Genomic DNA, 13,468 nt, shown 5'->3' with positions numbered 1-13,468 from the left:
AAATTAAACGAGCTATAACACCCAGCACCATAGCCGCGCTCACTGATATTTTACCGGGTCTGACAAACACTGATCCACTTGTAGCTCCGGAAGGACTAGAGCGTTTCACCGAGCACGTCGAGACTTCCCTTCGTACAGCTTTAGACAAAGTTGCACCACTACGATATAAGAGAGCCACGGAGAGAAGAATAGCGCCATGGTACAATGAGCACACGCGTAGCCTCAAACGAGCCGCGCGGATCCTGGAACGTAAATGGCGAAATATGAAGTTAGAAGTGTATAGACTATCATGGAAAAGCAGCCTTATTGAATATAAGCATGCCCTCCATATGGCAAAGTCCTTATACTTATCGGCCTTAATAGAAAAACATAAAAACAATTCAGGACTCCTTTTTAAAACTGTTTCCAGCCTTACGAGGAGTCATGAACAAAACAATTCTCTTATTCCACTAGAGTGCAGCAGTAACAATTTTATGAAATTCTTTAATGATAAGATTGATAAAATTAGGGAAAACATTAGTAGTGCTATCTCAGAGCCTGTCAACATGCCAATGCACCTTGACAGCTGTCTGGTCAGCTCTGATGCCCTGTTCGAGTCCTTCTCCCCAATTGGTCGTGAGGAGCTTATTTCACTGGTGAAATCTGCTAAACCCTCCACATGCATACTAGATGCTGTACCAACCCATCTACTTAAAGAATTACTGCACAGCAATGTAGAACCGTTGCTTACTATAATAAATTATTCTCTGAGCCTGGGCTACGTTCCCAGTTCATTTAAACAGGGTTCTTGCAGGTTTCAGTGAGTTAAATTTAAGACTTTTTTAAGACCTTTTAAGACCATTCTCAGTGAAATTTAAGACCAACACAACATATTACCACAACAATCCAATGATCCCAGAAACTCTTAAAACATTTTATTTTGATTAATTTAGTTACAGGATTACATTAATTCAATATTAAAACAGATAATCAAAATAGTAACATTCTCAACCCAAGCAACCTTACCAACACAACACTAGCATATCTACATACAACCTCACCCTACATATGTCTGAGTTCTTCCTTTTCAGTACCAATCTCAGCATTTGACTTGGAAAGGAGCTGAGCCATCTTGGATCCAGCCTTGCCCTCAGCTTCTTCTGCAAGAGAATCTGCCACTCTAGCAAGACAGGTGGACACATCTTCCAAGCTTTTCTTCCTTTACTTAAGGTCCTCTAAAGACTGCTCAGTCAGCTCTCTTTTCTGGCTCTGGGATTCCTTTTCTTTCCTGATTCGTTCCTGATCCAGAAAGAGTCAGTATTTTGACCGTGCTGCACCCACAGATGCTAAGAGTTCCTTGGTGAGGGGAACCTGTGACACCTCCATGCATTGTGACAGTCACATATGAGTCTGTGTGTGACAATTGTGTCCTCTTGCGTGTTTTCTGCCTCCACCTCCTTGATGGAAAATAAGAAATAAAAAGATAGACGTACACCATCAAATTAAATAATCATACACACATTATACATTTAACAACATGTAGACTCAGCCTATCTTCAAGTATGTCTAAGGCATGGTTTGACCAAAATCCTCACACCCTGCAGCTGATAAAATTTATTAAATGTTACATTTTGGTTAAATTACTGAAATAAATGAAATTATAAAATTAACTAATTAAATAAAGGCTCAGAATTTTCGTTCCCCAGGCCATCCGTATCTTAAAACACACAAAACTTTTTTAACCCCCTACCTTCTTTTCTATTTATTATCCCGATGAAACCAACTTACTTTGTCTAGCCATGCTGAATATGAATTTGAATGTTAACATTGAAAACGTTGGGACACACTACCTGTTTTTACCCTATGTATATATGCCCACTAAAAGGCAATACATCAGTACAATGTAAATAAAACCATGTGCAATCCATGAAACAGAGCATGGGACAGTGGAACATGTTTCAAAACATGACATAACCCATCTACAGGGCATAGTTTTTTTTTTTACATTTTACATGATTTAACACAGTAAATATATTTTTATTTCCTCTAGCTGGGATTTAGCATGCATTGAAACATTTCTCTAACTCAATGCCATGGACAGTACATGGTTCTGAGATGTTTTTGTATTGTAGCCTAATTGTATAAAATGGTTAACACATTGAAAAGAAGACTGTGGAGCATAAGTAAGGATCACTTACTTTGATAAGTTTTGGTAGATCCTGCGCTGTTTCATGGCCCATGAAATGAGAGCCCATGTACCTCGATTGCACATATCCATTGCTCCAGAACCGAACATGAAGATCCAGCTGTTTGGATTTTGTGGTTGAATTAAAGCTTTCATCGAACATTAACACATACGGCCCGGTAAGAGCGTATCAACTCTCTCTTGATGAAGTCTGCCAAGCCAAATCTAGCTATATATGCGATTTGTTTAGTCCACACGAAAACTTTTTCGCGATATTCGAACCAGAGAACATTGCCGTCACTCTATCCTAATGTAGCCCGAATATCATTAGCCGAAGCACTAGTGATACTGCGGTGGAGTCCGGCGGGACCCGGCACTGACGATAGCGAAGACGGCGGGGATGAGGCACAAAATTGCGTGAAGGCTTTTCGTGACAAGGGCCGTTTCCTGCCTGCGGTTATTATGGGTTTTGTAGTTTAATTAATTAACACGTACCAACACCTGTAGCCTCGCACAAACACAGACAACACAGAACTGACTTCCGGACGTTTCGATTAAACTACACTTTTCTAAAATTAACTAAGGTAAAATTTTAAGACCTGACTAAATTAAATTTAAGACCTTGGATGAAAATCTGGCTGTTTTTTAAGTCTTTTAAGGCCTTAAATTTAAAGTTTTTAATTTCAGACATTTTAAGACTTTTTAAGACCCCGCGGGAACCCTGTTAAACTTGCAGTCATCAAGCCGCTAATTAAAAAACCTGGTCTTAACCCCCAAGAACTGTCCAACTATAGGCCAATTTCTAATCTGTCATTCATATCCAAAATTTTAGAGAAAGTTTCTTCACAACTCTCTTCCTTCTTACAGACAGAACATGTCAGAGTTATTTCAGTCTGGATTTAGAGCTCATCACAGCACTGAAACAGCACTAACTAAAGTACTGAATGATCTCTTAATATCCTCTGATAAAGGACACATTTCGTTTCTCATACTGCTAGACCTCAGTGCTGCTTTTGACACCATTGATCATAATATTCTACTTAATAGACTGGAGACACTCATTGGCATAAGAGGTCAAGCACTCTCCTGGTTCAGGTCCTACCTGACAGATCGTTACCAATTTGTGCTAGTAAATAACGAATGCTCTGAGCATTCTAAAGTAAAGTATGGTGTCCCACAAGGATCTGTACTGGGCCCCATATTATTCTCATTATATATGCTACCACTGGGCACTATCATTCGTAGGCATGGTATTAGCTTCCATTGCTACGCAGATGATACTCAGTTGTATATATCTTCTAATCCAGATGTTACCACCACAACTCTCAAGATCGAGAACTGCGTCCAGGATATTAAAAACTGGATGGCGTCTAATTTTCTTAAAGGGGACTCGGAGAACGCTGAGTGTACGCTAGCACAACCAGATAGTTAAAAATGGCAAACTGTCCAGGAGCACCACAAAAATCTGTCGAGTCTATCTCGAGAATTGGTTCAGCGATACCCGTGATGTGGACTCTGTCTGACGGGCGTCTAGCCGGTTTGATAGTGGATAATGAGATGCGCTATGTAAAGCTTTTCGTAGCATCGTCACAGGACGATCTGATGTGGACTCATGTGGATCAAATGTTAACTTTTGACCGGGGTAGTTGGCATCTATTTAGAAAATGGTGTTCTCAACATGAGTATGCTTATGAAAATTATAATTTGCCAAATCACTGTGATGCGACGTATTGCTGGGTAAGCGAAGGACGGACTTTTACAATTAAAGCAACAGCGATTTGCGGCGTGGAAATGAATTTACGTTGCTATGTGGCTGAGAGTTCTGAAGGAGATGCTGTAGTGGTTGACTTCGGGCGCAGCAACTGGTATGAGTTACAAAGTTTTTTCTATAAAATACACAGCCTTCTTCGCCAAGCAGAAGATGCGGATAATTTCAATGATATTCGGAGAAATCTTGCTGACATGTTTGAAGCGGACATACCACGCCCCTCTACCGCGGTAGAAGACGACCAATGAGCGCTTACACCGCCCCGACCCGCCCACAGCTCCGCCTACGAACTCTCCCTCGCGCTGGGTTTTAAAAACGGCACCCCCAGTAACGCTAAAGGCATTGCTAAAGGCTACGTTCTCATTGCTTTTTCTTTGCTAAGGCTTTCAACAACACTTTCAACGCGCAATCCCAGGACTTTGACCCCAAAGATGATGCTGAAATGGCTGCGCTCGTGGATGCCTACGAGCGACTGTCTTTGAACGATTCTGGAGTAGCTGACTGCACAGACGGCTGTATCACCGCTCCAATCCTGAACATCATTTGCGCTGTAACCGGGGAACTGCTGGGTCAGATTATAGCTACTGACCTGAAAGAAACCTGCCACGGCTGCACGATTGATCATCCTAGCCAGCGTCAACATGCATGCCTGCACGATCCAGATGACTACTACCTGGCAAACAACGCGCCAAAGCTATTCACCTGGCTCTTTAAACCATGGTTCGAAAAAGTCATTGCTCGCGCGCTGAAGTTTTGCGGGGTGCAAGCGATCCCATCAGCGCAGAAGCTACGTGGAGCTGTGGAAACTTTCGTTGCTGACCTGAGCGGTGAGAGAAACATTTCTGACTCGTTGAGAGACGTTCGCGAAAAAAAAAAATCACGTGATCTGTACTGCCGAATTGTATGTAGATGTAACTGACTTTTGGCGGGTTCACGAGACTCTGAATACGCCTGGTAACCACATTTGGAACACTCTGCCTATAGTCGCTAATGTTATTCCGACCAGAAAAAAGCAATGATGTGTGATTTTTAAAATGCTTTTTTAAATGTGTATTTTCTACGTATGTGTTTTCAATAAATAAATGATTTTGGCAACCTTGTGGTCATTGTCTATTTAGATAAGCACCATGACTGAGCAGGTGTTTTAAAATATTTACTATGAACCCGCTTTGCCCGGGTCTTATGGGGGGGTTGAAAATCTGAAAAGAGCCGTTATTGATAAAATTGGTAAACGCGTTGATGGTAAGAGAGTTAAAAGATGGTTAATGGAACAGGATTCTTACACGCTACATAAGCCGGTTAAGACTAAATAAAAAACAGTGTTTGTTCTTGAGATCGATGCGCAATGGCAAACCGATCTGGTCGATAGTGGAGCATAATAACGGTATGAAATTCATGATAACATGCATCGATATCTTACCAAAATATGCGTGGGTTCGTGTAATTAAAAATAAGAGCGCTGTCGTGGTAACCAAGGCATTCAATTCAATTTTAAACGAAGGAAGAAAACCGGGAAAGCTTCAAACTGACCCTGGTAAAGAATTTTTTAATAAAAACTTCGAAGCTCTGATGACAAAGTTTAAAAATACGCACTTTGCGACCGGTACTGGGGTGAAAGCGAGCGTGTGTGAGCGGTTTAACCATACACTGAAAACGCGTATGTGGAGATATTTTACAAGTTTTAACACACGAAAATACATCGACGTTATTCAGGATTTGGTTCAGTCATACAATAATACATATCATTCGAGTATTAAGATGAAACCATCCGACGTGAACGAAATCAAAGCATTCAGTGTGTTTAAAACGCTGTATTGTTTTCCTAACGGTAAAAAAAGACGTGCTTTCGCTTTTGAAGGGGGCAATACCGTTAGAAATTCTCGTGTTAAACACCCGTTTCAAAAAGGATACGAACAATCTTATACAGATGAAATATTTACTATTTACGAGAGATTACCTAGAGACCCGCCTGTATACAGGTTGAAAGATTATGATGAGAAAATGTTGGAAGGGGTATTTTACGAGCAGGAGATACAAAAGATAATTTTTAATAAGGATAATGCTTTTAAAGTAGAGAGAATCTTACAAATGCGGAGATGTGATGGGAAAAAATATTGTCTTATCAAATGGGTCTGTGGGGGGATGCAGGATCTGGTGTTCTTCCATAAAACTATGGGGGGCAACAAATGGTGGTTTACCTCAAGAGGTTCCCAGAGCAATGGGATAAAACTGACCATTTGTATTTTAGTTATGTCAGTATGTTTGTGTGGCATGTTTAGTCTTATTTTGCAGCTTGTGTACTGGGTAAAGGTTATGCTAACAGGATAAGAGTTCCATCACTCCCTGATAAGGTTTGTAGACTTCACCCCAAAGGGGACAGTCCTGTATGGAATGCACACTGTATGCAAATGTACTCTGATGTCTTTACCAGCAACCTGATTCCCATTGGTTAACCTGGTTTTTGTGACTGCTGTCCCTTTGAGATGCTGGGGGGATATAAAAAGAGAAGTTTGTGGGTGCAAGGGCCTCTTCTTTTTCATCTGGGCTCTCTTCTTTCATCTGGGCTCTCTTCTTTCATCTGGGCTCTCTTCTTTCATCTGGGCTCTCTTCTTTCATCTGGGCTCTCTTCTTTCATCTGGGCTCTCTTCTTTCATCTGGGCTCTTCTCTCTTTGCTTCCTTTGGGGTCATTCTCCGTGAGGCAGCCTGCACCGGTTGGTATCTCTGTTTCCATTAGGTATTATTGTTACTTTAATCTAGTATGGTTGTTATTGTTTTATATTTTGTTGGTTATTGAATAAATCTGGTTAATTGTGTAGCCACGGTCTTCCTTGATTATAGCTATACTGGGCCAGATGAGCTCATTATTAGTATCAGTTAAAATGTAAATCAATGCTAATGCCAATTCCCTCTAAAGTATCCCATCTGCTACGCATGTTTATGATAAACCTCTGACAAAGCAGGCTATTGTTTATAGCAAGGTACTTTATAAAGTTGGTTAGGTATATTCTATAACCTGTACTGATCTATTTGAGAAGTGAGTTCTTTTAGATTCTTACCAACTATAATTTGGAGTCAGATATTTAAGTTTTATGCACGTCAATCCTTCTTCTGCACCTATTTCCGTCCTTGGTTGTAGGCAAGCAGGTAGGTTAGTTATATCTCATAACTATAACCCCTACAGAATTTGGTGACCCCGACGTGATATGGTACGAGTACAGAAATTTGTGTACTAGTGTGATCCAGTACTAGTACAAAGTAACCAGTTTACAGTTTTGCAAGCAGATAACGACAATCCGCCCGGATTGCTGTCTGTGATTCACACCTATGTTGCTGCATCTTTGGGTTTGGTCTCTTCTGAGGTAAGACAAATATACCCTTCTTTTAGCAGCAGGGAAAACATAGGTGCACCATACAGACACATTTGTAGAACGGGTCGGAATACCCACCGTGTAGCAGGCGTGCCGACACGTGCAAAAAGACAAGGATTTTAGCTTGTATACACAATGGCTCAGGGATATGCTAGTGTAGAAGATCAGGCCTTCATGGAGGATTGGGCATTGGAGGTAAAAGAAACTCTGGTTAGCATGCGCATCAAAGGATTGTCGCTAAGTGCTAGCAATGAGTTCATTTTAAATTGGCTCTCATCTGAGGGTTGTAAGCTTAGCACTAGGAGTAAACTCCAACATATTTTATTGAAAAAGCCTAAGCAACACAAACTATTAGCCGCCACAGGCTATTTAGTCCTCCGCAACAGCCTAAACTCTTTAGAGCAACACAAGAAAGCACTGGACAGTATGCGCAACTTGGAAAGCCTCCGGTCTGAGGAGATCAGGAGAATGCGTTTACAAATAGACAGCTTTGCGTATGATAAGCTAACTTGGGCACGCCAGAGTGAGGCATTCACTAGGCAAATAGCTAGTCTCCAAAGTAGGTTGAGAGCAGGTACGAACTATGCCTCAACTTTGGAGAAATGCTGTGATAATGCTGGAATTCCTGTGGCTGCTGTGCGACAGATCTTCAACCCTCAAACTCAAATCATGCCTTTGTTGGATGATACTGAGGGTGATGAAGATGTTATGGTAATGGCTTTTGCTAACAGTGGATTAGACCAGGCCCACCAGCAGGGGGTTGTGTTACCATCCCCACCAGCACCAGTCCTTGCACCTGGGTTAGTGCCACAGCCTCATACAGATAGTGTTTATCAGCAGTCTCCAGCTGTGATATCACAGCTAGCTGGAGCAGCTGGGTTTGCCCAGGCTGTGGGGTCAGAGCCCACACCCCCACTTGCAGATTTGGTTAAGGAAGACCATGTGGCCGTAAGCCCAAGAAAATGGAGACAAGACAAAAGCAGTCAGGTGCTCGCAGCAGCAATTCCAGGGTTACCTGAGCACAGGGAGCGTAGTCCTATTTGCACCAGGTCTAAAACTGCTAGTGCATCTAAAGTAGCAGTCATTAAAACAATGACAGATCCCAACGGTGAACGCTTTAATGTTAGCCGACAGCTAACTTTTCATGAATGTGCAGCACATTCCAGCGTTGTTGGGATGCTTCCCTGTAAAGGTCCATTTGAGCCATACTGGAGTGCACTAATGCGTCAAGCTACCGCCTTTAGCTTAGAACCAAAGGATATTTGGCAAATAGCTCTCACAACTATCCCTCCAGAGCTAATATCTAAAGCTCCAGAACAACTTCTGGATGGGAGAATCATGACTCCCTTACTGGGAGAAACACACACGGATGTGTTAGCCAGACTGAAAGATACCCTTCTAGATATTAGGGGTACGGTTCCGGCAGCTTGGGATAAGATCATTGATGCAAAACAAGGGAAAGAACCGTTTGAACAGTTTGCAGAGCGCCTTTGGGTAGTTTTTAGGGAGTATTCAGGAATTGAAGAGCCAACTAAGGATAATGAAATCCTGTTGCAAATCCTTAAAAATAATGCAGGTCCACATGTGCAGCAGGCACTAAGTCATGGAGCAAATCCTCCAGATAACACATTTTATTCCATAGTCAGGTGGGTTATGGGGATGGAGAGTCGCTTGAAAACAAACAAGAGACCTTTTGCAACAGTTAAGTGGTTAGCTGAGGGTGAAGTCCCTAGCAAACCAAGTACGCCTACTTTTGAGAAACGTTGCAAATTTTGTAACAAGGTAGGACATGTAATTGAGGACTGTTTCAAGCTAAACAAACAGAAGTTTAAAAGGGCACATAAGCCAAAGGAACGACAGGAGGCTAGACCTACTGGTGAATATCAGACGTTAAGAGAGCAGCTTGCACTGATCAGTCAGCAGTTAGATGCTGTACAAGCGAAGTTCATAACATCTAACCTCAAAAACCTGTCAGATAGAAACAGTGGTCCTCAATAAGGGTGCGTGGCCTCCATTCCTGTCGGCAGTAATATCCATCATGGTAATCGTATCAAAAATTAGAGCTAACCTTGGAGGCCGGTTATGATTTTTCGCTTGTTGATACGGGAGCTGCCTCTTCATGTACAGATCCTACACTTTCACTGACTGATGAGCCCACAGTGTTAATTGTCTTATGAGCCATTCCTTTAAGGGCCACAGGTATCAGCCCTTATGAGCTTATGACAGGAAGAGTCATGAAGCTTCCCATTGATCCAGAGGAACATAGTGAGTAGATGTAGAGCATGTTGTTCTGTTTTCATTCTCACATTCACAGACTCACTACTGCAGTTCCATGGATCCCTGATGCTAGGACGGTGACCAAAGAAACCTGCATTGAGCTAGGACAGCGAGTCAAATTGAGCCACATGCTCGGATGTGGGAGATGGGTATGGAAGTATTTCAAGGGGCCATTCACACCAAATTCACTGACAATTTTACCTAAGCAAATAGTTACATGGCCTCCTGGTGTAGCACCAGAACCAAATTGTATAACTCAAATTTGCTGTAATTTAGGTTCCACCCATCCTCCTACAATTAGTTTTTCTATTCCTATTATCCATGTTCCAAGCCAAGCCAATTCTACAACATGGATAAAACTAAAATAAATTGAGGGTCAAGAAGCAGGTGTTTTAAGCACATTATACAAGCGAGGAAATAATGGAGTAGATCCTCGGAAGTGCTATAACACAAAAGAACTTGAACCTGCCATGTACGAGTGCACACATATAGAACCACTCAATTCTACACACAACACATATACATCCCATCTTTTTAATCTCTCTTCTCCACAGGATTATTCTATTACTCCCAAACCTTTTGTTTGGACAAAACGTCGGGAAGGCATGTATTGTGTTGGTAGGTGTGAAGCTGACCTAAATTTGTGGACAGGTGCAGAAAATTGCACATGGACACGTAAATATTGTTTCAATTTAACGACATGCGGCTACCACAAACCAACACAGTGTCCAAATACATACCCTGTCCCTCTAGCTGGTCTTATTAGAGGAAACATTAATAAGACTCTATTGCATGATGTAAACCTTGTTATGGTTCATGTTAGTTACAATATTTCAAATATCCTCTCAGCTTATCTGACACATTGTAAAGCCTACACTAAAACATACACATGGCTCAAAACTCAAATTGAAGATTTGGTGTATGACTACAAAAGCAGATTAGCTGTCCAAATTCCATACTCACAGTCACGCATGAAGCGAGATCTATTCTCGGACATCACTGGATTATTTGGTAGTAGTAATTCACTAATAAACACATACCAAATTCCAAACAATCACAGTATACATCTTGGCTTACCAATCAGTTTGCAACTGGTTTTCAACATCTGACTAATGGTGAAGATAACATTATTAAAGCAGTAAAGTCAGAAGCTCAAGCTTTGTTACACCTTAGTCATATGATTTTTAACCAAACACACACCTTAGAGCTTGATTTTGCATGCAGATCTTATGCTCAAGATCTGTTTACAGCAGCAAGGCAGGAGGTATTGGATCTCCGATTCCAGAAATCACCACGTCATGCCTTAGCTGATTTGATTGAAATGCTTGATCTTGATCGTTGGTTTAAATCAATTTCTATGAAAACCATCTATTATGCTGAACTTCTTACAACTATTATGATGTACAATGGAAACGAGTGCCCCGGTTGTATTGGTTTTTATGCAACATCCTTTTATTCACCCTGAGCAAATTTTTCCAGATTCCACCACTATACGTTCATTGGGTACGGTTATCAGGGATCAGGTTGTCAAATGGGATCAGGTGACTGGTTATATGACTGTAAAGGGTTCTGAAATGTTGCTTACTACACGTTTTTGCTGCCATGAAACATCCAGTTATGTAATCTGTACATGCAATACATTACAACCTGTCTCTTCAAATGATACTAAGTTGATAAATGTTCATTCGTTGCATGGATACTCTGATGCAGTCCAAGTGTCACACACCCAGTGGTGTGTGATTAGTGAAATGACATCTTTCAGTTATGGGGGTCTTCTGTGCCCTGCCAATCACTCGTTCTGTCTAGAGGTGAGAGATGACTTCACAATGGGACCTTTAAGCATTCTGGGTAGGATACCAATGGACACTGATGTTTCTCCATGGTGGGAAGACACTTTCTATGAGGAAAGCACAAAACCTCTCACAGACACTGTACAGCTGGTTCAGCGCCTGATTCAGACAACCAGCTATCATCTTCGTCAAGCACAAGTGGAAGTGCATCTCGCCACTGAGATGGTGAAAATCCTGACCAGTGCTTCAACCCTTTCAGCGGAGTACATGTATACCTGGTGGGACTGGGTTTTCCGGGGATGCGTCCTGGCCAGTTCTTTAATACTCGCCATCACCCTGATCCAGTTCTGCTATTTCAGGAAGCACATCACTGCCCTTTGCTCCACTATGACAGAGACACTCACTCTCGAGTCGTTGAATGTTTCTACATTTTGGCGTCCCTGAGGGGGGATTTGTAGGAGTGCTCAGATGTGTTCCTGTGGGGGATGCAGGATCTGGTGTTCTTCCATAAAACTATGGGGGGCAACAAATGGTGGTTTACCTCAAGAGGTTCCCAGAGCAATGGGATAAAACTGACCATTTGTATTTTAGTTATGTCAGTATGTTTGTGTGGCATGTTTAGTCTTATTTTGCAGCTTGTGTACTGGGTAAAGGTTATGCTAACAGGATAAGAGTTCCATCACTCCCTGATAAGGTTTGTAGACTTCACCCCAAAGGGGACAGTCCTGTATGGAATGCACACTGTATGCAAATGTACTCTGATGTCTTTACCAGCAACCTGATTCCCATTGGTTAACCTGGTTTTTGTGACTGCTGTCCCTTTGAGATGCTGGGGGGATATAAAAAGAGAAGTTTGTGGGTGCAAGGGCCTCTTCTTTTTCATCTGGGCTCTCTTCTTTCATCTGGGCTCTCTTCTTTCATCTGGGCTCTCTTCTTTCATCTGGGCTCTCTTCTTTCATCTGGGCTCTCTTCTTTCATCTGGGCTCTCTTCTTTCATCTGGGCTCTCTTCTTTCATCTGGGCTCTTCTCTCTTTGCTTCCTTTGGGGTCATTCTCCGTGAGGCAGCCTGCACCGGTTGGTATCTCTGTTTCCATTAGGTATTATTGTTACTTTAATCTAGTATGGTTGTTATTGTTTTATATTTTGTTGGTTATTGAATAAATCTGGTTAATTGTGTAGCCACGGTCTTCCTTGATTATAGCTATACTGGGCCAGATGAGCTCATTATTAGTATCAGTTAAAATGTAAATCAATGCTAATGCCAATTCCCTCTAAAGTATCCCATCTGCTACGCATGTTTATGATAAACCTCTGACAAAGCAGGCTATTGTTTATAGCAAGGTACTTTATAAAGTTGGTTAGGTATATTCTATAACCTGTACTGATCTATTTGAGAAGTGAGTTCTTTTAGATTCTTACCAACTATAATTTGGAGTCAGATATTTAAGTTTTATGCACGTCAATCCTTCTTCTGCACCTATTTCCGTCCTTGGTTGTAGGCAAGCAGGTAGGTTAGTTATATCTCATAACTATAACCCCTACAGAATTTGGTGACCCCGACGTGATATGGTACGAGTACAGAAATTTGTGTACTAGTGTGATCCAGTACTAGTACAAAGTAACCAGTTTACAGTTTTGCAAGCAGATAACGACAATCCGCCCGGATTGCTGTCTGTGATTCACACCTATGTTGCTGCATCTTTGGGTTTGGTCTCTTCTGAGGTAAGACAAATATACCCTTCTTTTAGCAGCAGGGAAAACATAGGTGCACCATACAGACACATTTGTAGAACGGGTCGGAATACCCACCGTGTAGCAGGCGTGCCGACACGTGCAAAAAGACAAGGATTTTAGCTTGTATACACAATGGCTCAGGGATATGCTAGTGTAGAAGAGCAGGCCTTCATGGAGGATTGGGCTTTGGAGGTAAAAGAAACTCTGGTTAGCATGCGCATCAAAGGATTGTCGCTAAGTGCTAGCAATGAGTTCATTTTAAATTGGCTCTCATCTGAGGGTTGTAAGCTTAGCACTAGGAGTAAACTCCAACATATTTTATTGAAAAAGCCTAAGCAACACAAACTATTAGCCGCCATAGGCTAT

General features: G+C 41.7%; 1 pseudogene; it reads left to right on the top strand.

Annotated features, from left to right (window-relative positions):
- The first annotated feature begins 10,213 nt into the window (after positions 1-10,213).
- On the top strand, positions 10,214-11,812 carry LOC143482339 (uncharacterized; annotated as a pseudogene).
- Positions 11,813-13,468: the final 1,656 nt, after the last annotated feature.

The sequence above is a fragment of the Brachyhypopomus gauderio genome, chromosome 18, assembly GCF_052324685.1.
Source record: "Brachyhypopomus gauderio isolate BG-103 chromosome 18, BGAUD_0.2, whole genome shotgun sequence".
Classification (NCBI taxonomy): domain Eukaryota; kingdom Metazoa; phylum Chordata; class Actinopteri; order Gymnotiformes; family Hypopomidae; genus Brachyhypopomus; species Brachyhypopomus gauderio.
This window is presented reverse-complemented; position numbering and strand designations above follow the sequence as displayed.